This window comes from Trachypithecus francoisi, unplaced genomic scaffold, assembly GCF_009764315.1.
Source record: "Trachypithecus francoisi isolate TF-2019V2 unplaced genomic scaffold, Tfra_2.0 Lachesis_group1, whole genome shotgun sequence".
Lineage (NCBI taxonomy): Eukaryota > Metazoa > Chordata > Mammalia > Primates > Cercopithecidae > Trachypithecus > Trachypithecus francoisi.
Window position 1 is genome coordinate 22,738,710 of NW_022681454.1, and position 25,332 is coordinate 22,764,041.

Here is a 25,332-nt window from a genome sequence, read left to right on the forward strand (position 1 = left end):
TAGGTCTCAAGGTCACTAGAAGTCTCCTTTCAATCACTTCATGTGATACCCAAGGCTCTGATGTTTTCTCTCAGAAATTTTTTAGTCATTAACCTTCAGATAAAAGAAGTAGGGGCTGACAAAGGTGGCAAAAGGAAGGAGAAGTAGAAGTAAATGGAAGAATGGGTCTTAAAGTAACCAGTTTCAGGAGAGCTTAAGTTTCATAAAAAGGCCAATGAAGAAGTGGGAGTTCAAGAAGAAGAAGTAGGAGTTCAAGAAAAAGAAGTCCAGCTGACTTAAAAGTAACTAACAGGAGAAACAGGATTAAAAAGGGAAAAATCAGAGGCCTTTAAAAAATATTACAGCCTGGATTTTAGCTTTTAATTAAGTGACTTTTGACCATAGAATGCTTAAAATATTTTATCATCAAACTTTAGCCAAGCAAAGAGCAAACTTTCCCATTTACCAGTTTTTTCCCCTGAAATTTGCACCTAGAAGGAGTTTTAGATGTTGGTAAGAATGGGTGGGCTTTGGAAGCAGCAGGCCTTCCCCTGGAACCAAGGGACTAGAGCGGGCTGTAAACGGGGCAGCATCTTTCCCACTGCCTGGGAGGAACCTTCTGCTGACTTGCTCAGAGATTAGGCTCAGGGCAGAGGCAGGAGGCCTGGCTCTCTGGCCCAGTCTGTGGCTAGTCACAAGGGTCTCTCCTACCCACTCCTAAGAAAGATCACATAAAAATCTAATGAACAAAGATGAGAAAGACAGGGCAAAAAGAGCTTCCAGAGTAAGATGTCTGTTTTTGTCTGTACTGGTTCCTTTCTTTCTGAGTATATAGCTCCATGTTTACCTCGGGAGAGAAGGTTAAACAAACAAAAAAGTTTCTATCATGCTCTGAATATAAACCAAAGGAGTATATGAACAATGACCTATAAACCAAAACAAATATTCACATACAAGACCAAAGCCCAGAAGCCCTTTGTGATTTAACCAGTCTCCAAAGAAGAACAGACAACTGAAGCCCCAGACCTCAAAACAGCTTAAAGGAAGGAAAGTTTTAGTAGGCACAGATGGGGTACAACACACATTTCTATCCAGCCATATCCTCAGGGATTCCAACCTTTGAGTTAGTCATCTGCACACAGCTGCCTGACAGCCAATGTGCCCCTAATCAATGAAAAACGAAGAGATGAAGAGTTGGTAAGACAAACAGAAAAGCAAAAGATTTTCATGGTAAGGAAAGGATTACTAGTCAAATGGGTACCCCAAAGAGTCAAGAGTCACACAAATATAAATTCAAAAAGATTTTTACAAATAACTCCAATTAACTCTCATAAATGTTTCTCTCCTGAGCCAAACAAGTTTATATCTCTAAGGGACTTGTTCCCTGGCCAGGAATTGACCCCAGGCAAAAGCACTGACAATGCAAATCTTAATCACTAGACCACAGATTGAAGCGTCTTGTAGCAAATCTCACAGAAAATTCAAAACAAGCAATTGGATCATTCAAAGAAATAAATAAATTTACTTTAAATCTGATTTTTGCTTTTCAATCTTGCCAATGAATTTTTTGAAGTAGATATTATATTTCTGTTGTAACTTTTTATAGATACACATCAGACAGCTATTTAACAGAAAAATTTCTTTTAAATGCAGTCAATTTATTCCAAGGATGACTCAAGCCAGTAAGCCTTTCTCATAGAAAGGCCTGAGCAAATTACTGATATTGGTAATTTGAGTATTTTCACTGTTTTTCTCAGTCTTGCTAGATGTTTATCAATTTTATTAATCTTTTCAAATAATTGGTTCTTGGTTTTGCTAAATTTTCTACATTTTAATATTTTCAAGCTCATTAATTTCTGCTTTTACGTTTATTATTCTCTTGCATTGTTTACTTGGGTTTATTTTATCCTTTTTAAGGTTTTTTTTTTGGTTTTGTTTTTGCTTTTGGCTTTTGTTTGCCTGGTTTTGCTTAGTATGTTTTTGATAAAGGAGCCAGGGTTTTTGTTGTTGTTGTTGTTGGTTTGTCTTTTTTCCCTAGGTTTTTGATAAGGAAGCTTAATTATTGATTTGAAACTGCTTTTTTTACTTAATTTTTGAATTTGGTTCTATAAATTTTCTTCTTAGCACCGCTTTAGCTGTGTCTAACATATTTTAATAAGCTTTATTTTCTTTCAATTAAATATTCTTTTTAACATTTTTCTTGGGACTACCTTTTGACCCATGGATTATTTACAAATATACTATTTAGCTTTCAGATGTTTGGAGACTTTTGGCAATAATTCTCTTATTGATTTCTAATTTAATTCCATTGTGGTAAGCAAACACCTTCTGTATAATTTCAGTTAGTTTAAATTTTCAAGATTTATTTAATGGCCCTGGATACAACCATGTGATTCATGAGCACTTGAAAATGAATGTATTTTGCTGTTGCTTCTTTAAAAATATCGAGTAAATACTGTTGGTTGATGGTATTGTTGAGTTCTTCTACATCCTTACTAATTTCTGCCTAGTTTTTCTATAAATTTTTGAGAGAGGGGTGTTGAGGTTTCCAAGTATAATAATGAATGTCTATTTTTTGTTTCAGTTCTGTCAGTTTCTGCCTCATGCATTTTGTGGCTCTGTTGTGTTGCTTGGCGCATACACATTTAAGATTACTGTCTTTTTCATAGGCTTTAACTTTTATCAGTGCATGGATCCTGCTGTCTTTCCAGTAATTTTCTATACACTGAAGACTACTTTGTCTATTATTAGTGTAGCCACTTCTGATTTCCTTCAATTCTTTGCATGATATATCTATTTTTTAAATAGTTGGATCATTTTGCCAATTTTTGTCTTTTAATTGGTGTAACTACATTATTTACATTTAATGTAATTATTAATACGTTCAGCCCTCCATTTCATTTTTAGTTGCTGTTTGTTCTTTCAGCTTCTTATTTCTTTGTTTTCTTTTTCCTGCCTTTCTGTGATTCACTTGAAGTTTGTTAGAATTCTATTGAGATTTAGCAGAAGTGCTTTTGTGTATATTAAGATACTATAGATAAACTATATATAAAACTTTATGTAGCTGTTTCAGCGGTTATTCTAGGTACTACATTGTGTGTGTGTTTGTGCGTGTGTGTGCATGTATGTGTGTGTGTATGGTGTTCTATCACAGTCTATTGGTGACATTATTATTCAAAAAATTATAATAATTATATCTCTCTTTAGTTCTCTTTGCCCTTCCCTAGTTATAATATAGTTGTCTTAAATATTTCCTCTGCATATATTTATAGCCACATTTTACACTGTTATAATTTTTGCTTCAACTATCAAAAAAATTAGACAGCTTGAGAAGAAGGAATTGCTATTATAAATTTTTCTTACCTTATTCTCTCCTCTTCACTGATCTTAAAGGGTTTCTTATTTTACAGTTTCTTAATGTTTAAAGAAGCATTCTCTAGCCATTAATTTAGAATAGGTCTGAGACTAGACACATTCATTTTGTTTTATTTTCTCATTTTAGAATATCTTTACTTCCTCTTCATTCCTGAAGAATTTTTTTTTTTTTTTTTGCTGGGTATAGATTTCTGGGTTGACGATCAGTTTCTTCCAGGCTGTGAAAAATATTCATCTAGCTTCCCAGCTTTTTCTCTAATTGTTATTTTTCTAAAGGTAATGTGTCATTTTTCTCTGGCCACTCTCAAGATATTTTGCCCTTCGTTTTCAACAGTTTAATTACAATGTATTGTTGCGTGGATTTCTTTCTTTTTCTGATTTGTGTTCATTTATCTTCAATCTGTAGATTAAAGTCTTTTGAACAAATTTGAGAAGCTTTCAGTCACTATTTATTGGTATAGTTTTTCAGTCTTATCCTCTTTCTTATCTTCTGGAACTCCAGTGGCATGGAAGTCAGATCATTTATGAGAGTCACATGGTTTCTCAGGATTACCTCATTTTTTTAGTCTATCTTTTCTTTGTTGTACATATTGGGTAGCTTCTATTATTCTATTTTCCAGCCAACTGATTATCTGCCCTATCCATATTGCTATTGAGCTCCTCCACTGTACCTTTTATTTTAAAAATTTTATTTTTCGGTTATAAACTTATTTTATAACTTTTATTTCTCTATTGAGACTTTCTCTTTTCAGTTTGTTTTGAGTATTCATAATTGCTTATTAAAGTAGTTTTATGATAGCTGCTTTATAATCTTTGTCAGAAAATTTTAACATTTCTGTTATGTCAGTGTTGTCATCTTTTGATTGTCTTTTTTTCATTCAGTTTGAGATCTTACTGATTTTTGATATGACAAACCATTTTTAAAAGACAACTGGAAATTTTTGTGTCACAAAATTTTCAGTCTTATTAAAACTTCTATTTTAGCTGGCTTTCTTTTATATAACTCTGATGAGGAAAGAGGAAGGCATCACCACAGAGGTAGAATTTCAGCTTGGTACTCAGCCTTCATTGACACAGAAGTTAGGTAAGTTTCCTTATTACTCCTAGACAGAGGTAGGGGATTTGATTCCCCTTTTGTCTCCACTGACAGCAGTGGGGCTGCCCTTGTCACCACTGGGTGATGGTGAAAGATCATACTCTACATTAGGTCTCCTTGACACCACCCAGCTAGAGAATGAGAACATTATTGCCAGGCACAATGAGGAGCTCATTACTGGCCAGCAGGGATTGCAATCTGGTCTTTCTACATGACCTTCAAAACCAGCCCAGCAGGGACATTGGGATTTTGCTAATAGCCTTGAGTGGGTCCCTACTCATCCTTTGCCGGTAGGATGGGGTCAGAGCTTTAGCTAGAATAGAGCAGGTTTTTTCCAAATTTTTTTGTCTTTCTAGGCTGCCCCTTTCTAATTCTTTGTCTAGGGCTTTAATTGGAAATTTTGACATCTGTGCAAGTTGGTGTTTTTAGTTCACTGGCTTCATTAGCTCTAGGTCAGGATATATGAGGCAAAAGGAAAACCCAGGTAACTGATCACCATGTTATTCTTTAAGTCCTAAGAATCTTGACCAATCAGCCATCTTCTCTTATATCTTTCAAAGATGTCTTGTGTTTGTTTTACATATAAATGTTCCAGTATTTATATGTAAAAATATTCTTAGTTGTATTTAGCATGATGATGAGGGAAGTATGTCTACTTCATCTCTGGAAGCAGAAGTCAAATTAGAAAACTTTAAAGAAAAGATTGCACTTATAATTGTTTATTTTTTTAAGTTGGTTTCCTTTTTTCCTGAAAACTCAATAGTCCAGTTCATGTGAAAGATTTCCCAGGAAATAACAGAATTACAAGAAGAATATTTGCTACTGTGATTATACAAATGAATGCATTCAAAATGTGCTTAAAATATTGGCATCTGTTCAATCTACAGCTCCCAAAGTCCCAGGAGATGAATAATGTATGTGTGCTTTCAGTTAATACACAGGGACAGTGCTTGAGCCAGACACATGTAGCACAGTCTTGGGATAAAGGTTAAGACCAAGTAAAACATGGTAGTCACAGGTAGGCAGACAGACTTGGGAGGAGAACAGGCTTGCTAAGAGTCTTTTAATTTCATTTCATCTTACTTCATCTTTACAGTAGCCCTAGGAGTCAGGTACTCTTAGTGATTTCAATCTTATAGAAGGGGAAAGAGAAGCTTAAGTATTAAACAATTTTTCCAAATTTTCAGAACTTCTAAGTAAAGGAGACATTGTTCAAAACTTGTGTGTCTGACTCTAATTAATCTCCAGACTCTTAACTATTAGAGATTAGAGATGCTCAGATACAATGACTCTAATATTAGTATTTCAGACTGGGGGATATAGCAATCATATTCAAGAGTTGTAATGATCTCTAATATCAGTTTAAATGATTCTGCTAAGAGAGTGATTCAAAAAGTAGCTGTGGGTTTTCAACAGATGTACTGAGCCTCAATAAGTGAGATTATAGCACAAATCCAGTGCAGTTATTTGCTGAGAAGCATGACAGCAGCATCAGAGAAAAACAGGCAAGGAGAGAAAAGCCTTAGTTTATAGACTAGGGTCAGAGTAAAAAATTCTGGACCTGTTTGAAAGAATATCGTGGAGATATAAGAAGTGGTCATGGAACTCACAGGGAGAGGGGAAGCCTGCCCAAGTGACTGTAACATTGACTAATAATCAATAATCATATTGATAATGATGACTACCAGTTAATGAGTCCCTGCCATATGCCAAGAACTAGACTAGATACTTAAATATGTTTCAGTAATTGCAACATACTACAGAAGCTTAGGCTTGAATTAAGTGCACTGGGTTTCTTTTATCATAATGGAATATCTTGAAAGGATATACTTGAGACTCCAGCAAACAGCACCAAAAGCTTTAGAGCCCTTATTAGGAAAAACGACATTATAAGAAATTCATGAATAAGAGAATGGGCATTTTTTAAGTTTTCTTTTACTATTTTTGATTTTTTTCTTTTTTTGAGATGGAGTCTTGCTCTGTCGCCCAGGTTGGAGTGCAGTGGTGTGATCTCCGCTCACTGCAAGCTCCACCTCCTGGGTTCACACATTCACCTGCCTCAGCCTCCCAAGTAGCTGGGACTACAGGTGCCCGCCACCATGCCTGGCTAATTTTTTTTGTATTTTTAGTAGAGACGGGGTTTCACCATCTTAGCCAGAATGGTCTCGACCTCCTAACCTCGTGATCTGCCCGCCTCAGCCTCCCAAAGTGCTGGGATTACAGGCATGAGCCACCACACCAGGCCTTTATTTTTATTTTTTGGGAGTACACAGTTGGTATATATATTTATGGGGTACATAAAATATTTTGATATGGGCATGCAGTGCACAATAGTCACATCGTAGATGTGACACATGGTATCCATCCCCTTAAGCATTTATCCTTTGTGTTACAGAAAATCCAATTACACACTTTTAGTAATTTCTAAATGTATAATTAAATTATTATTGACCATAATCACACTGATGTGCTATCAAATACTAGGTCTTTTTCATTCTTTTTAAAAAATATTTATTGAACAGAAATATAAACATAAGCCCCAAATAAAACAATATGACAAACTTTTTATGTAAAATGTAATTGTCCCCTAATTAATATATTTACTTTGTGTTCATGGCTTACAAAATGACTGATCTTTCCCTTCTATCCCTTGGTACTTTTGTGTATCTAGCAGAAAAGTTCTTAGTCTGGCTATGGGCACACAGAAATTTCCTATTGATGATTATGTTCAAAGGTTTATTTACTTTCCCCAGAATAAATTGGGGGATTGGCACTGTCTGGATCGATCACAGGAAAGATAGGAAGCTCTGATCATCTTGAGTTTCACGTTTATGAGCAAAAAATGGACGCAGCAGCTCTCCAACAGACATTTTGTTGAATGTGTAGATATGGCACCCATCACTAACATCATAAAAAGAGCCTCAAATCTATATCCAGGAAAATCCCCACTCTGTGCAACTGGGGACTCACCCAGAGAATAGACAAAGGCATAGTGCTGGCAGCAAAGACCTTTCCTTTGCTAGAACCCCCAGTCCAGAAGCCAAGTTCTGAAGAAATTACAATTCTTTATTACTCATTCATTCTTTCTAACTATTTTTTATACTCATTAACCATGTCCAGCTCACTCCCACACCTATCTATCCCCACTACCCTTCCCAGCCTCTGGTAACCATGTTTCTACTCTCTATGTCCATGGGTTCAATTATTTTAATTTTTAGGTTTCAATTTTTAGCTACAGTGCAGCTTAAGTCTGATGTGTCTCTGTTGAGTTTCTATCTGGGAGATCTATCCAATGCTGAAAGTAGAGTGTCGAAGTCTCCAGCTTGTATTGAGGTCTATTGCTCTCTTTCGCTCTAATAATATTGCTGTATATGTCTAGAAGCTCCAGTGTTAAATGCATATATGTTTACAATTGTTTTGTTCTCTTGAAGAATTCACCACTTTACCATTATATAATGACCTTCTTGTCTCTTATTAACCATCACCCGGTTAGCATCTATGTTCACTCAAGGCCCTAAGGCTCTACACGCAGCAGGTAGTGAAGCCAATCAAGTTTGTGTCTTTTCCTTCAGTACAGTGAGTTTTCCAGGCTCTAAGCTGGTCCAGAAATGTTGTCTAGGAGCCAGGGATCGAAGTCAAAAACTTTAGAAATTTACCTGACATTCTCTTCTCCCATAGCTAAGCTGGCATTCAAACCACAATATAAAGCCCTTCCCACTCATCCTTCTCCTTTCCACGGGCAGAAGAGCCTCTCCAGTGAAGAAGTGTTGCCTTCTTCAGCTACATGGTGTTGCCTTCTTCAGCTACATGGTGACATGGAGCCCACCATGAGGATCCTGGATGCTCGGCTGCCTCTGATCCGAGGAGCTGACACATAAATAACTTCCATTGCTCATAGATGACTCTTCACAAGGCCAGAGTTGGTACTGCTCTCCAAATACCAACTCAAGGCCATTTGAGTTGCTCCTGCTGTGGAGAAGATGAGGTTTCTCCAGTGAAGAAGCTTTCTCCGGTGGTGTGGTCACCACCACCACCGGCCCAAAGCAGGTTCTGCCAGGCCACTGCCCATATTCACTTAAAGCCCAAGGGCTCTTCAGTCAGCTTGTGGTGAATGCTACCAGGCCTAGGACTCACCCTTCTAACCCAGGGCATAAATGTCCAAAAACTTAGGCCTAGACTTAGGGACCCCAAGAGCCTGCCTGTTGCTCTACCCCACTGTGGCTGATCTGGTGTCCATGGTGCAAGACAAAGTCATCTTTACTTTCTCCTCTGCTTTTCTCAAGCAGAAGGAGTCTTTCACCACAGCCACCACAGCTGGGAATGTGCTGGGTCACACCCAAAGAGAACATGTCTCAGAACCCAAGCCCACAGTGTACTATTTGGGTATCACCACTGGTTATTCAGGGTCCAAGGGCTCTTTAGTCAGCAGGTGATGAATCCTGCCAAAACTGAGTCCTTCTCTTCAAGGTAACAGGTCCCCTTTTGGCCCAGTGTGTGTCTAGAAATGTCAGCTGGGAGCCAGGTTTTGGAATGGGGGCCTCAGAGAATGGGCATTTTATCCACCTCCTGTCCCAAGTTAGGACTGGTCCAGAACACAGGCTGCAGCTAAAGCTGCCATTGAACAGATCAGTGACCTATAAGGATTAGAAATAAAGAACTGAGGCATGAAGACTCACCTTCACTAGGGATACACAGATTCTTCCAAATCCAAGAGGTGAAAATCAATAAAAGAGAGTATCCCTGTAATCCATCCACTTATCAACCATTAATTCATCAATTGTTGACTGTCTGATCTATGCTTGGACTCCTGCTATGTCCTCAGGATACAGAAAAGAACAAAGCAAGCCTGATTTCTCCCTTTATTGAGCTTACTAACACCAGAGCCTGCATAACACGATTGATTGATTGGTTAATCTCAGAAAATACTTGACATAGTGGATTGGCTGCTTAAATATGGAGGTGTCCCTTGCAACAAGGGGTATAATACAATTGTGTAGCAGAGAGACAAAACCTAGCCTAGGGGAACAGAAAGCCTTTCCAGAGGAAGTGACATTTAAACGGCTGCCTTGATTTTGAATGGGGTGAGGAGGGTCAGAGTTCAGAAAGTACCAGTCAGAGTGAATAGCCTGTGCAAAAGCCCTGAATAGGGGAGTGGCCCTGCACACTGCAAAAGTCAAAAGAAGGTGGCTGCTCACCCCGTGACAACAGAGGTAGGAGAGAATTATCTTAGAGGCGAACACGGAGACGGGCTGGTGGGCAGCATAGGAAGTGTCTGTGAAGTGGCCAGTTCAGTTTAGTTACTTTATGGGTGATGAGAACCTCTCTAACTCTCTGCTGCCTTTTCTGTCTTTATACTAAGCACAAAGAGCGAGGATGTGAAAGGTCCTCGTCTTTATATCTTGAAAACCTCATCTTCTCCACAGCAGGCATTCTCAAATGGCCTCGAGTTGGTATTTGGAGAGCAGTACCAACTCTGGCCTTGTGAAGAGTCATCTATGAGCAATGGAAGTTATTTCTGTGTCAGCTCCTCAGATCAGAGGCAGCCGAGCATCCAGGATCCTCATGGCGGGCTCCATGTCACCATGCAGCTGAAGAAAAGGGACTTGGAACTCTGCCAGCTACAAGCTCTAGTACTGAGGAGCTAAAGGGTGTGTTTTAAGCTACTTCAAAACCTATGATTCTTTTTTCTCTTTGAAGCTCATTATGGCACTGAGCCAACTATTAGGAATCCCACTGAAGTCTAATGCCAAAAAGCAGTATAAAGGTATAATTTTTACCCCATTCAAGCATCCTACTATGCTGAAACCCATCTCATTGTAAAACTACAGAATAGCTTATTTCATGTATTCTTTCCCCCACTTATAAGTGAAATTATTTTAGCAAAATTTTTATTTGTGTATTTACGTACAAGGATGGTTATCACACCTTTGATTGAGTAAAAACTGACAGTATGCAGCTAGAATAATTAAGTGCACAGGCTTATTTTGTTTATTTCATAAATATTTAAAGATAGCAACTATCAGTGAGGCCCATTTCTAGGTGCTAGAGATGCAGTAGAGAAGAGATTCACAAAGTTACTTTTTGTGTAGGGCTTATAATCTATAGTTGAGGCAATAAATAGGTACCAAAAAAAAGGAAATAAAGATAGAGGCAGAGAAAAGAAAAAAAAGAAAGGATGAAAGGAAGGAAAGGAGGGAAGAAAGAAGTGAGGGAAGACATTTCAGGCAGTGATAACTAAGAGAAAAATTAAAAGGATAGTGTGAATAAACCATACTTGGACATGTGTTCTGATTAATTATTACTATGTAACACACTACGCCAAAATTTGGTGGCTTAACACAACATTGTGTTTTATTTACAGTTGTTGTGGGTTGAGAATTCTGGAAAGATTCAGCTGGATGGTGTGTCTATGATCCACACAGCAGCACCTGGGGTAGGAAGATTCACTTCCAAAAACCATTCACATGTCTAGCACCTCGGAGTCTCTCAGGGTGTTTCTCTCTCTCTCTGTCTCTCTCTATATATTCACATGGCATTTTATCCTTAAAAGCTGCTCCACATGGCTTGTATTTCTCAAAGTACGGCAGTTAAGGGGATTCACACTTGTAGTTACATGGCAACTTGCTTCTAAATGTGAGTAAAATTCGCCAACTTCTTATGGCCAGAGCCTAGAAACCGACTCAACACTTCTACCATATTCTCTTGGCGTGAGCAGTCACAGAACCCACCCAGACTCAAGAAGATGCTATATAAACTCTACCTTTCCAAAGGAGAGGTACCAAAGCATGCGTTGCTATCCTTAATCCACCGCAGGGTCTCCAGCATAATGTTGAGTGATCAAGGATGGCTTTCTACCTAGGCAGCATTTGAACTGAGTCCTGAATGGCAAAAAGAAACTAAAATGCTTACTTCTGACAGCAGACTATACTAGGCAGAAATAATAGCAAGTACCAAAACCCTAAAGCATCAAAAATTGATATACTTCAAAGGAGCAAAAGCTATATAGCAGATAGGGCTTGGTGACTGAGAGGGAGATTTTAAGGAGATGAGGGAGGAAAAGTAGTCGATAGACCCTGAACTGAAATTCATATCCTATTCTTAGTGTGAGGGAAGACATTGGAAACTTTTGAAATTTGTGTGAACTAATTTACATATTTAAAGGATTATAGAGGTTCAAGAATAGCAGTTGGAAGAGCAGTAAGGGAACTATTACAGTAATCCAATTAGATGATAATGTCTTGGACTAGGTTGGTTCCAGCGGAGATGGATTTGAGATGAATGTAGGTATAAGTATAGATATAGGTATAAAGAAATTAAACATGGGTAAAGGTGTAGGTGCATATGTAGATATAGGTACAGACATATATATGTAGATATAGTACAAAGATAGGGGTATGTTGCTATACATGTAAATAGAAACAGAAATTTAGATATAGATATGCAGAGAGAAATAGACACAGATATAGAATTAAAGATAAGGTATATAGATAGAGATAAAGATATACTGTCATTCCTTGTTATAATCAGAGGATTGGTTCCAGAACACCCACATATACCCAAATCTGCATATATTGAAGTCCTGCAGTTGGTCCTGAGGAATCTGTATATAGGAAGTTTTGCATCCAGGAAATATTGTATTTTTGATCCATTTTGGTTGAAAAAAATTCATGTATAAGTGGACCTGCACAGTTAAAACCCATCCTCTTCAAGGGTTAACTGCACAAATATAGATTTAGATAAAAATAGATCTAGATATCAATATAGAAATTGATATATGTATTTAGGCAGAGGTGAAGACACAAGAACAAGGAGAGATATTTGAGATGGAGACAACAGACTTTGCTAAAGGATTAGTAAAGGGGTGAATACATAAAACAACTCAAGGATAATGTGAGCAACTGGAGGCAGAGCAATGCTGTACTTTGAGTTAAGGGAGACAGATTTATGGATATTATTCCATAAAGAGGTAAAATAAGCCCAAGGAAACTTCTGAAATCTGCAATACTTGAGGGGAAAATGTCTCAAGTTCTGTAGGTACGTACTGATTTTTTTTTTCTTTTTCTCTCTCAGATGAGCAGTCTCCATTGCCTCTATATTTTATCATAGCAGTTCTCACCTCTGAAATATTGTAATGGGCAAAGCATCATAAATTTTGGAGAGAAACGGGCCTATATTTAAACCCCATTTCTGCAATACATAAGCTGTGGACTGTGGGTAAATTCACTCACTTCTTTAAGCTTAAGTTTCTTCAACTACAAAATGGCAATAACTTTTTCTGTCTTATAGGACTGCTATGAAAATTAAAGGTAAAAAATGTGTATGATTAATTGAGCACCATATCTAGAAATTAGTAGGGCTCAAGAAATGTTACCATCATTTTTCTGATACTCTTGAACTTTTCAAAATCCTACTTGTTCTTCAAGCCCCAACCTTTCTCAGCTGCTTTATGAAACTTTTTCAATCATCTCCATTCCTCATTGCATTATTCCAAAATATTTTCATTGAGCTAATGCAATTCCTCAATCAAACTGTAATTTTCTTGAAGGTAGTGATTCACTCTTCAATATCATCCTTTTTCTATAACATGCAGCCCAAAGCTGAACATTCCATAAGTACTCTATAAATCCCTATTGATTCATTTCTATGTCTTTCTTTTTAGTGAATTGATTAGTTCTCCACCAAAATATTGAAGGTCCAATGCAAAATTGACTCTAAAATATATTTAATATATAGAGTTCAATGGGTTTTCTTAACTAATATGACAAGGACTTTTAAAATAATTTTTTTGATTTTCTTATTCTTTTCAGGTGGTTACCACACTTAACAGAATCTTATAGATGTAAAAATGAAGACCTCTGTAATGAATGATTTTTTTCTATTAAGTTTTCTGAAAGCTAGACAATCAACATCTACAAATTACATTGATGTGTCATAGTATTAAATGAATTGTATTAAATTAGAACATTTGTGAATATTGAAAAATTTGTTCAATACTCCTGATATAAAATTTACCTCTAAAAATCGAAACTCCTGAGAAAGACATTGTATATTGCATTTTAAAATGTATTTGTGAAAAACAGTTTGTTTTACTAAAAATGGGAGTACTGGCCGGGCGCGGTGGCTCAAGCCTGTAATCCCAGTACTTTGGGAGGCCGAGACGGGCGGATCACGAGGTCAGGAGATCGAGACCATCCTGGCTAACACGGTGAAACCCCGTCTCTACTAAAAAATACAAAAAACTAGCCGAGCGAGGTGGCGGACGCCTGTAGTCCCAGCTACTTGGGAGGCTGAGGCAGGAGAATGGCGTAAACCCGGGAGGCGGAGCTTGCAGTGAGCTGAGATCCGGCCACTGCACTCCAGCCTGGACAACAGAGCGAGACTCTGTCTCAAAAAAAAAAAAAAAAAAAAAAAGGAAGTACTGGGCAAAGTTACATATTAAAATAACATCTTGTGCTCCTCTCTAACCATGAAAATGTTCTCTTTCTTTCACAGCCTATAAAGGCATGCTCAAAGTTGGTGCTCTTCCTCTCACTAGAAAACTTACCACCATTCAGAATGAAGCTTTGTTTCCAATTCTGGTTATATGTAAGCAATGATATCTTTGTCAAATATCTTTAATGTGAAGAGAGTTTCTCTTCTGGTAGAGTCGTTTTATTGTTTTTATTTTGGTTTTGTTTTTTTAGACAGGGTCTTGCTCTGTTGCCCAGACTAGAGTACAGTGGTGTGATTCACAGCTGACTATAGCCTCTACTTGGCAGGCACAAGCAATCCTTCCACCTCAGCCTCCTGAGTAAATGGAACTACAGGTGCACCTACAACACCAGGCTAATTTTTTTTTTCTGTGTTTTTTGTAGAGACAAGATCTGTTGCCCAGGCTGATCAGGGACCTCTAAGCTTAACTAATCCTCCCACCTCAGCCTCCTAAAATACTGGCATTACAAGCATGAGCCACCACACCTGGCCTCTTCTGGTAGAAACTTCACAATGTATTTGTAAAATTACTTATATTTGATTTAGGAATCTCTGTTTTTTGGAAATATTTGTTTTATTTCATTATTGTCTTTCCAGTAACTTATTGATCTTAGTGTTCAGTGACTTTCTACATTGAATACTTTTATAAAATAATAATCTTTATTTTAATAACTTAAGATCATGTCAGATATTTCAAATAATGAATAGACTAATATTCCCTTAGTGCACTGTGCAAATCCTTTTGTTAGCATATTCTTCTTATCAAAATCACAAACAGAGTGTTCTATAATAAACACTACACACAACCACACACAAAAAAATTATAAAATAAGAAATATTGAGAGTGGCCAAGATGGCCGGCTAGAAGCAACTAGTGTGTGTGGCTGTCATGGAGAGGAATGGAAGGGGTGAGTAGATATAATACCTTCAACTGAAACATCCAGGTACTTACATTGGGACTAATCAAAGAAACAATTTGACACATGGAAAACGAAGAAAAACAAGACAGGAGGACAGCCCACCCAGGAGCAACACGGAGCCAGGACACCCTCCCCTACCAAGGGAAACAGTGAGTGAGTGTGTGACCTGGGAAACCCCACTTCTCCCACAGATCTTTGCAACCCTCAGGTCAGGAGATCTCCTTGTGAACCCACTCCACCAGGGCCTTCAGTCGGACAAACAGAGCTACACGTATTTTTGGCACTCATGGAGACCCTGGGACCTTAGATACCTGGGCTTCGGGCTTCCTGGCAAAAGTAACTGCAACTCCAGCAAAGTGGGAGGTTAGACCCCTGCATATAACCTAAGGAAAGAGGCTGAATCCGGAGAGCTCAGCAGCGACAGCCTGCAGGCCTCACTTCCATGGCACCTCACAGAATAAGACCCACTGACTTGACATTCCAGCCAGTCACCAAAGCAGCCTTGCACTTCCCAAAAAGGAGCTCCTGGTGGGAAGGGCAGGTGGCCATCTTTGCTCTTTGGGCACCTTAGCCTTTCCAGCCTTCAGGCTTTGGAGAATCTGAGCTTACCAACGGTAGAACCTTGGTAAGGTTCTACCAACCTGCACAGCACAACTGCTCTACCAGAATGTGGCCAGACTGCTGCTTCAAGCAGGTGCTGGATCTTATTCCTCCTCACCGGGTGAGACCTTCCAAAAGGGGCCTCCAGCCACCCCTGCCCGTGTTCCCCAGCTGACAGAGATTTGAATCCTCCCTGAGACAGTGCTCCCAGAGGGAGGGGTGGGCTGCCATCTTTCCCATTTGGGCAACTTAGGCCTTCTAATATTCAGGCTTCAGAGCATCCAAGGTAACTGCAAGCTGAAGTGAACCCCCAGCACAGTATAAATGCTCTACGAAAATGTGGCCAGACTGCTTTGTTAAGCAGGTCAGTGATCCCAATTTTCCTCACTGGGCAGGACTTCCCAACTGGGGTCTCCAGCCATCTGCTACAGGTGCATTTGAGCCAGCAACAGGCCCATACCTCACCTCCCTGGGATGAAGCTCCCAGAGAGAGTGTCAGGCCCCTATCTTTGTTGTTTCTCAGGCCTCCAGGTGCTGGGAAATCTGAGGCAACTAGGGACTGGAGTGGGCTCCCAGCATACCACAGCAGCCCCACAGAAAAGTGGCCAGACTGCTAGCTGGGTCCTTGTTCCCATATCTCCTCAATGGGCAGGTCCTCCAGGCCTGGGCCCCAGCCACCTCCCACCAGAGCTATTGAGCTAGTACTAATTCACCAACTCCCTGGACAGAGCCTCCAGGGGCAACTGAAAGTCTCTTTGCCACTGCTTCTGCAGTGGAACTGCCCTTACCCTTGCACTAACAAAATAGCAAAGATCTTAATTGCCTTATCCATACCTCCAACAAACTGCAGTCTAATCAAGTAGAGGAGGCCAGTCTGTCTCCCAAGGGTCCCACATGTCCCCCACTGCTTGTCACCAGACAGAGAACTCCTGGCTTGGGCCCACAGCACAGACCCTCCACCCAGGGCTGATTGCACTAAGCAATTCCTGTTCTGCATCTCTCTGGGGTGGAGCTCCCAGGAGATAAGCAAACCACTATTGACCATAGTCATTACTAAGGTCCCTCCCTCTGCTGCCTCGAAGTTGGGGAAGGAACATAAGCACTGAGATCTCTCCAGAGCTGCAGTGGGCAACCCAGGAGTGTCAAGTCATGATTTACTGCCAGCACTCAAGGTAGGAAGGAATGCATGCTTTCAGAACATTGAGAGGGAACATGGCTGCAACTGTGAGGTAATATAAGGGAACCACACAACTGAGCAAGAGTCTACCAACTCACTAATAAGCCTAAGTGCTACCTGCTGGATCACACCCCAAAACTTCAACACCAAAAATACCATGCTAATTTACCCCCCTCTGAAACCAGAGACAGTTAGCTTCAAATAAAGACCCTGCACAAAGCATTGGCCAGGTGAAAACATCCAGAAAATAAGTTGATTGACTATAATCAACCTGCACTGCAGTTAAAGAAACACCCATGCTCAGTTCTCCAACAAGTTCTTAACCAGGCTGAACTGGCTGGAATGACAGAAATAGAATTCAGAATATGAATAGAAGCAAAGATCACTGAGATTCAGTAGGATGGCAAAACCCAATCCAAGAGAAATAAGAATCACAATACATAATACAGGAGCTGAAGGATGAAAACACCAGTAAAAAAGAAAAAAGAAAAGAAAAAAGAGCATGACAGCTGAATGACACAATACAGATAACACTATACAGGATAACACAGTACAGAATAACACAATACACCTAACGCAATACAAGAATAACACAATACAAGAGCTGAATAACGCAATACAAGAATTTTTGCAATCACAAGTATTAATGGAAGAATAAACGAAGCTGAGGAAAGAATCTCAGAGCTTGAAGACTGGTTCCCTGAAATAAGACAGTCAGACAAAAATAAAGAAAAAAAGAAACAAAATCACCAAAAAGTATCAGATTGTGTAAAGAGGCCAAATCTATGAATCATTGGCATTCCTGAAAAAGAAGGGAAGAAAGCAAACAACTTGGAAAATATATTTCAGGATATTGTCCATGAAAACTTTCCCATCCTTGCTGGAGAGGCCAACAGTCAAATTTAGAAAATACAGAGAACCCCTCCAAGATCTATGCAAGAACATCCCCAAGACACATAATTGCCAGATTTTCCAAGACGGACATGAAAGAAAGAATGTTAGAGGCAACTAGAGAGAAAGGGTGAGTCACCTACAAAGGGAACCCCATCTGGCTAACAGTGCACCTCTCAGCTGAAACCCAACAAGCCAGAAGAAATTGAGGGCTAATACTCAACATTCCTGGAAAAAAAAAACATCAACCAAGAATTTCAGACCCAGCCAAACTAAGCTACCTAAATGAAGGAGAAATAAGATCCTTCTCAGATAAGCAAATGTTGAGAGAATTCATTCCCACAGACCTGCCTTACTAGACATCTTGTAAAGGACCTGCTTTACTAGACATCTTGAAAGGAAAATTAAATGTAGAAAAAAATCATGCCACCAGCTAACACAGAAACACACTTAAACACGCAAATCAGTGTCATCATAAAGCAACCTCATAAACAAACCAATGTAATAACCAGCTAACTGTACAGTAACAGGATCAAACCCACACATAGCAATACTAACCTTGAATGTAAACAAGCTAAATGCCCTAATTTAAAGGCACAGAGTGGCAAACTGCATTAAAAAGCAAGACCCAGTGGTATGCTGTCTTTAAGAGACTCATCTCACAGGTAATAACACTCATAGACTCAAAATAAAGGGATGGAGGAAAATCTACCAAGCAAATGGAAAACAGAAAAATGCAGGGTTTGTAATCCTAATTGCAGACAAAATAAAGATTTTTTTTAAAAGACAAAAAAGGGCATTACATAATGTTAAACAGTTCAATTAAGACCTAACTGTCCCAAATATATATGCACCCAATACATTAGCACGCAAGTTCATAAAGCAAGTTCTTAGGAACATACAAAGAGACATAGATCCCCACATAGTAATGGTAGGAGATTTCAACACTCCACTGATGGTATTAGACAGATCACTGAGGCAGAAAATTAGCCTAGACATTCAGTACTGAAACTCAACATTGGACCACATGGATTTGATAGGCCTTTACAGAACTCTTCACCCCTAAAACAATAAAATATATGTTTTTCTCATCACCACATGACACATACTCTAAAACTGACAACATAATAGGGCATAAAGCAATCCTCAACAAATGTAAAAGAGCCCAATCAAACCAAACAAACTCTTGGACCACATCACAATAAAGGTAGAACTGGAGACTAAGACTATCCCTCAAAACCATGCAATTACATGGAAATCAAACCATATGATCCTGAATAACTGTTGGGTAAATAATGAAATTATAGTAGAAATCATGATGTTATTTGAAATTAATGCGAACAAAGATCCAGCATATAGAATCTCTGGGACACAGCTAAGGAATTGTTAAGAGGGAAATTCATAGCACTAAATGACCACATCACAAAGTTAGAAAGATCTCAAACTAACAACTTAACATGACAAATGAAAGAATTAGAGAAGCAAGAACAAATCAGCCACAAAACTAGCAGAAGATGAGAAGTAACAAAACTCAGGGCTAAAATGAAGGAAATTGAGACATGGAAAACCACTCAAAAGATAAATCCAGGAGTTGGTTTTTTGGAAACATTAATAAGACAGGCCACTAGCTAGACAAAGAAGAAAAAAAGAGAAGATCCAAATAAACACAATTAGAAATTATGAAGGAAATGTTACTACTGATACCACAGAAATAAAAACAACCATAAAAACTACTACAAATACCTCTATGCACACAAACTCGAAAAGCTGAAAGAAATAGATAAATTCATGGACACACACACCCTCACAAAACTAAGCCAGGAAGAAAATGATTCCCCAAACACGCCAATAACAAACTCCAAAATTGAATTAGTAATAAATAGTCTACCAACCAAAAAGAAAGGCTCAGGACCTAATAGAGTCACAGACAACTTCAGTACCATTTCCATAGAAACTATTCCAAAAAATTGACCAGGAGAGACTCCACCCCAACTCATTCTATGAGGCCAGCATTGTCTTCATACCAAAACCTGGCAGAAACACAACAAAAAAAGAAAACTTCAGGACAATATCCTTGATGAACATTGACTCAGAAATCCTTAACAAAATGCTTGCAAACCAAATCCAGAAGCTCATCAAAAAGCTAATCCACCATGATCAAGTAGGCTTTATCCCTGAAATGTAAAGTTGGTTCAACATACACAATTCAATAAATGTGGTTCATCACAAACACAGAACTAAAGACAAAAACCACATGATAATCTTAATAGATGCAGAAAAGTCTTTTGATAAAATTCAATACCTCTTCATGTTAAAAGCTCTGAATAAACTAGGCATTGAAGGAACATTCCTCAAAATAAGCGCCGTCTATGAAAAACTCACAGGCAACATTATACTAAATGGGCAAAAACTGGAAGCATTTCCCTTGAAAACAGACACAAGACAAGGATGCCCTCTCTCACCACTTCTATTCAACATAGTATTGAAAGTCTTAGCCACAGAAATCAGGCAAGAGAGACAAATAAAGGGTACTCAAATAGAAAACAGGATGTAAAGCATTATCTGTTTGTAGACGACATGATTCTATATCCAGAAACCCCATAGTCTCAGCCCCACAGCTTCTTCAGCTGATAAACAACTTCAGCAAAGTTTCAGGATACAAAATCAATGTACAAAAATCACTAGCATTGCTATACACCACAACAGCCAGACTAAGAGCAAAATCAGAAAGGCAGTTTCATTCACACTTGCCATAAAAATTATAAAATAGCTAGGAATACAGCTAATCAGGGAGGAAAAGATCTCTACAACCAGAATTACAAAACACTGCTCAAAGAAATCAGAGAAGACACAAACAAATGGAGAAATAGCCCATGTTCATGAATAGAAAGAATCAATATCATTAAAATTGCTATACTACACAAAGCAATTTATAGATTCAGTGCTATTCCTATCAAACTATCAATGGCATTCTTCACAGAACTTGAAAAAACCATTTTAAAATTCATATACAACAAAAAAAGCCTGAATAGCCAAGGCAATCCTCAGCAAAAAGAACAAAGCTGGAGGCATCATGTTACCTGACTTCAAACTATACTACCGAGCTACAGTAACCAAAACAGCATCATACTGGTATAAAAACAGTCATATAGACTAGTGAAACAGAATAGAAAGCCCAGAAGCAAGGCCACACATCTACAACCATCTGATCTTCAACAAAGCTGACAATTGGGAAGAGACTCCCTATTCAATAAATTATGTTGGGATAACTGTCTTGCCATATTCAGAAGATTGAAGCTGGACCCCTCCTTACACCATATACAAAAATCAACTTAAGATGTGTTAAAAACTTCAAAGTAGAACCCAAAACTAAAAAAAAAAAAAAAAAAAAAAAAAAAACCCTAGAAGACAACCTAGGAACTACCCTCCTAGACATAGGAATGGGCAAAGATTTCATGACAAAGACACAAAAAGCAATTGCAACAGAAGCAAAAATTGACAAGTGAGATCTAATTAAACTTAAAAACTTCTGCACAGCAAAATAAACGATTAACAGAGTAAACAGACAACCTACAGAATGAGAGAATAGTTTTTGCAAATTATGTATCTGATGCATATCTAATATCCAGCATCTATAAGAAGCTTTAACAAATTTACAAGAGAAAAACAACCACAATAAAAAGTGGGCAAGAACATGAACAGACACTTCTCAAAAGAAGACATACATGTGGTCAACAAGCATATGAAAGACAGTTCAATATCACTGATCATTAGAGAAATGCAATTCAAAACCACAATGAGATACCATCTCACACCAGTCAGAATGGCTATTAGAAAATCAAAAAATAACAAATGCTGGTGAGGTTGTGGAGAAAAGGGAACACTTATACACTTTTGGTGGTTCCATAAGTTAGTTCTACCATTGTGGAAAGCAGTATCATGATTCCTCAAAGAGCTAAAAGCAGAACTACCATTTAACCCAGCAATCCCATTACTGGATATATACCCAGAGGAATATAAATCATTCTACCATAAAGACACATGTTCATACAACACTGTTCACTATAGCAAAAACATGGAATCAACCTAAATGTCCATCAATGACAGATCGAATAAAGAAAATATGGCACATATACACTATGAAATACTATGCAACCATAAAAAAGGAGATCATGTCTTTTGTGGGAACATGGATAGAGCTAAAGGCTATTATCCTTAGCAAACTAATGCAGGGACAAAACCCCAAAAACACATGATCTCACTTACAAGTGATAGCTAAAGAATAAGAACTTATAAACTCAAAGCGGGAAACAGCAGATACACGGTCTACCTGAAGGTGGAGGATGGAAGAAGGAAGAGGAGCAGAAAATACAATGAATGAGTGCTAGGCTTCATATCTGGGTGATGAGATAATCCGTACAACAAATCCCCATGATACATGTTTACCTGTGTAACAAACCTTCACATATACCCCCAAACCTAAAATACATGTTAAAAAAAGAAGTACCAAAAAAGGAACAAAAAATATTAAGCAAAAGGTTTATTTCCCTAGTACTACTATAAAAAGGATTATCGATGTGTAAGCTCTTAATGAATGCCAGAGTATGTGCTGTTTCACTATTGAAACATTGACACAATGATCTATGACCCAAGCAGATGATTTAGTAAGTCAAGTACTCAAAAATGTTCAAGTCTTTTATTTGATAGTTTTTCATCTATACCAAGTGCAGATGAAATAAAAAGTTTAACATTGGAAGATCCAACATTTTTTAGCTTGTCACATGGTATATTCTCATCTTTCATTTTCAATATTACCTCCATACTCAGACTTTCTCAGGCTATTTGAAGTACAACTCCCTGTGTATCTCCCAGGCATTTTATTTTTTTCAAAATGCTTACTACAATGTGTGATTATCCAACTTGTGTGTTTAGGCATTTGTTGTCTGTCTTCCTCACTAGAAGAGGAACTTCATAAGAACAGGGAATGTGTCTGTCTTAAACATCACTCTGTTGCTAGTGCTGGTGAAACGACTGGCTCATAGGAGATGCTCAACTCATTTGCTGCATGTATGAATAAGTTTTGCACTTACCCCATGGAAATATAGTGAGTGATAAGTTTATATGACCCTACCATCAGCTTCTAACAATGTGATTGTAAATTCTTTCTTTTCATTGTATTCTCTTTTTACTTCTCCGTCACTCTTTGTCTAACGCATAATAAAAACATGCCCTTTGGAGTCAGATAATCCTAGGTTTGAATCCCATTTTGACAAGATTATTCTTTAACTCATCCAGTAGTAAAATGCCAGGCATGATGTTAGATATTGTGGACTGCTAAAGAGTGACAGTTTGTAAAGTAAAAAATGGGCAGCTACCAGACAATAAAGAGAGTAATATACGATTATTTATCAAATTTGCTTGTTCACTAGGATCCATGGGGCTTGTTAAAATGTATAGAATTATAGCAATTCATGCTCTCCCAGAACCACTGAAGTTAACTTTCCAGGTGTGACACTTAGAAATTTGGATACTAGCAAGAATATATTTTCTTGTTATGATTAAGCAAGTTTAGAGAACATTAGCATATTGCAAACTAAAGATTTAACCTGAAAAATCAAAAAAAGCAATAAAAACATTTAAGCTGGGAGGAATCTTTTGTAAGGATTTTCTGGTGGTCGAATGTAGCAGTCAGTATAGAGGAGGCAATTATTTGTATGACGTTAGGTAGAAAAATGGATTCGGGTTTGGCCAATGCTTATATTTATGGGCTGCAGCTTCTGTTTGAGAAAAAACAAGTGAATAATGGTGCCCTTCACTGAAGAAGGATTTAGAGGTAGAGGAGAAAATTAAGAGTTGAGAGATGTGCGTGTGTGAAATTAGTGAAGCTTAGAGCTGAGGGCTCGGTCCATAGAAGGATTATGAGTTTAACTTGGGATACATCAATCTGAGGTGCCTATGGTTCATTCAGTTCCAGTCAGGGTTCTAGGTGGAGTTTTGGGTTAGACGTATTGATATGGGAATAGTCAACATAGAGATAATATTGAAGTCATTGAAGTAAATTAGATTGGAGTTGGTGGCTACATAGACAAAGAAAAGAGAAAAAGCATGATGTTAGGTATCTGTGGAATTCCAATATTTAAAGTATAGACACAGGGAGAAAGATTCACAAAAGAAACTAGGAAGCATTGCCCAAAGAGGTAGGAGAAAATCCAGGGATGAATGATGTTATGGAATAACCCAGAAAGGATTTCCAAAAGAAAAAAGATTACAGTATTAAATTTTGGCTAATCCAAGTAATATGGGAACTCAAAATACTCATTGAGTTTATAAATAAGGAAATCACTAATGACATTTGCTGGTGAACTTTCAATAGATAGATGACAATAGAAATCTAATTGTAATGAGCTGCAATATATGTGAAATAAAGTTAAAGAGATCTTCAGAATCCCATCTATAAAATAGATACAATCATACCTTCTTTGAAGAACAAATGTAAGGCTTAAATAAGATCACTGACTTCTGACACAATATCAAGCATCCAGTAGCTACTCAAAATATTTCGATGGATTTTTTTTCAAAATTATCATTACAAGGCCAGAAATTCCATAATAATCCAGTAGAATTTAATTCAATTTATGTAGGCTAAAAGCAAAGATGGCATTAACTTATATGGTGAAGATAGCAACTCATTTTCATAATTACTTTACTAATGATGAGGACATAGGACAACCCTTTGAGCACATACAGTTTATAAAATGTATCTGGATAAAAATGTGCTGAAGCCCTATCAAAAACAAGTAAAGTATACATTGATATGTTGTGGTCAAAATGAAGCACTTAAAACTCTATGTATGCAAAGACAGGTATAATTTAATAAACTTACATTCATAAATCAATTTTACACTCCAATCCAGAATAATGCTTATATACTATATTGTGAGTGGCAGAGATCAAGGGAGCATGAATAGGAACTGTATGAAACATTATCGTTAGATAATTAATTCATTTTTAATCTTAGTTTTGAGTGAATTCTGTAAGTGAAACAAATGTCATTGGAAATGTCACATAGCTTCCTAAACTTTACCATAACTACTAAGCAGAAGATTCTCATTCCTCTTTTGCAGATGAAAAGGTGGGGGTTCACAGAGAGTAAGAGTTGTCTGGGAGACACAGTTATTTTGCAAAAGTGCTGGGATTTAGCCTCTAACTGTTGAATTCTGAACAGATTAGGATGTATTTTCTGTTATTGTTTTTGGCCTCTCTACTAAAAGAAGCAAGGCATTGAGTTATAGTCATGATTCAGTCCCATAAACAAATATCTATTGGTTAATGGGTATAGTTCTCTGTAAAATCTTTACATGTCAATGGGTATGATATGACACTGCCATTTGCCTAATTAAAGATGAATAATTACACATACCCTCAAAGGACTTATGATTAGTTATGACTTGTTATTTTTAGTACTGTATATAAGAGAATGAAAGTTTTCCTCATCTTTAACTTCAGAAAGTTTAAAAGCTGGAGTTTTATTCACCTTCAAGTGCAGCTTTGCTCTTGGGCACTGCCTTGTGCAGAGTTGGCACTGGATGTTGTTTATAGAGATTAAAAAATTAGTAAAGATGATATCTTAGTTTATTCCTGATGCTATAACAAAATGCCACAGGCTGGGAAATTTGTAAAGAACAGAAATTTATTTCCTCAGAGTTCTAGAGCCTAGGGAACCCAAGATCAAGGTACCAACAAGTTTAGTGTCTGGTGAGGGCTCCATCTTTGTTTCCAAGATGCCACCTTACTGTTGAGTTCTCACAGAGCAGAAGCTGGAA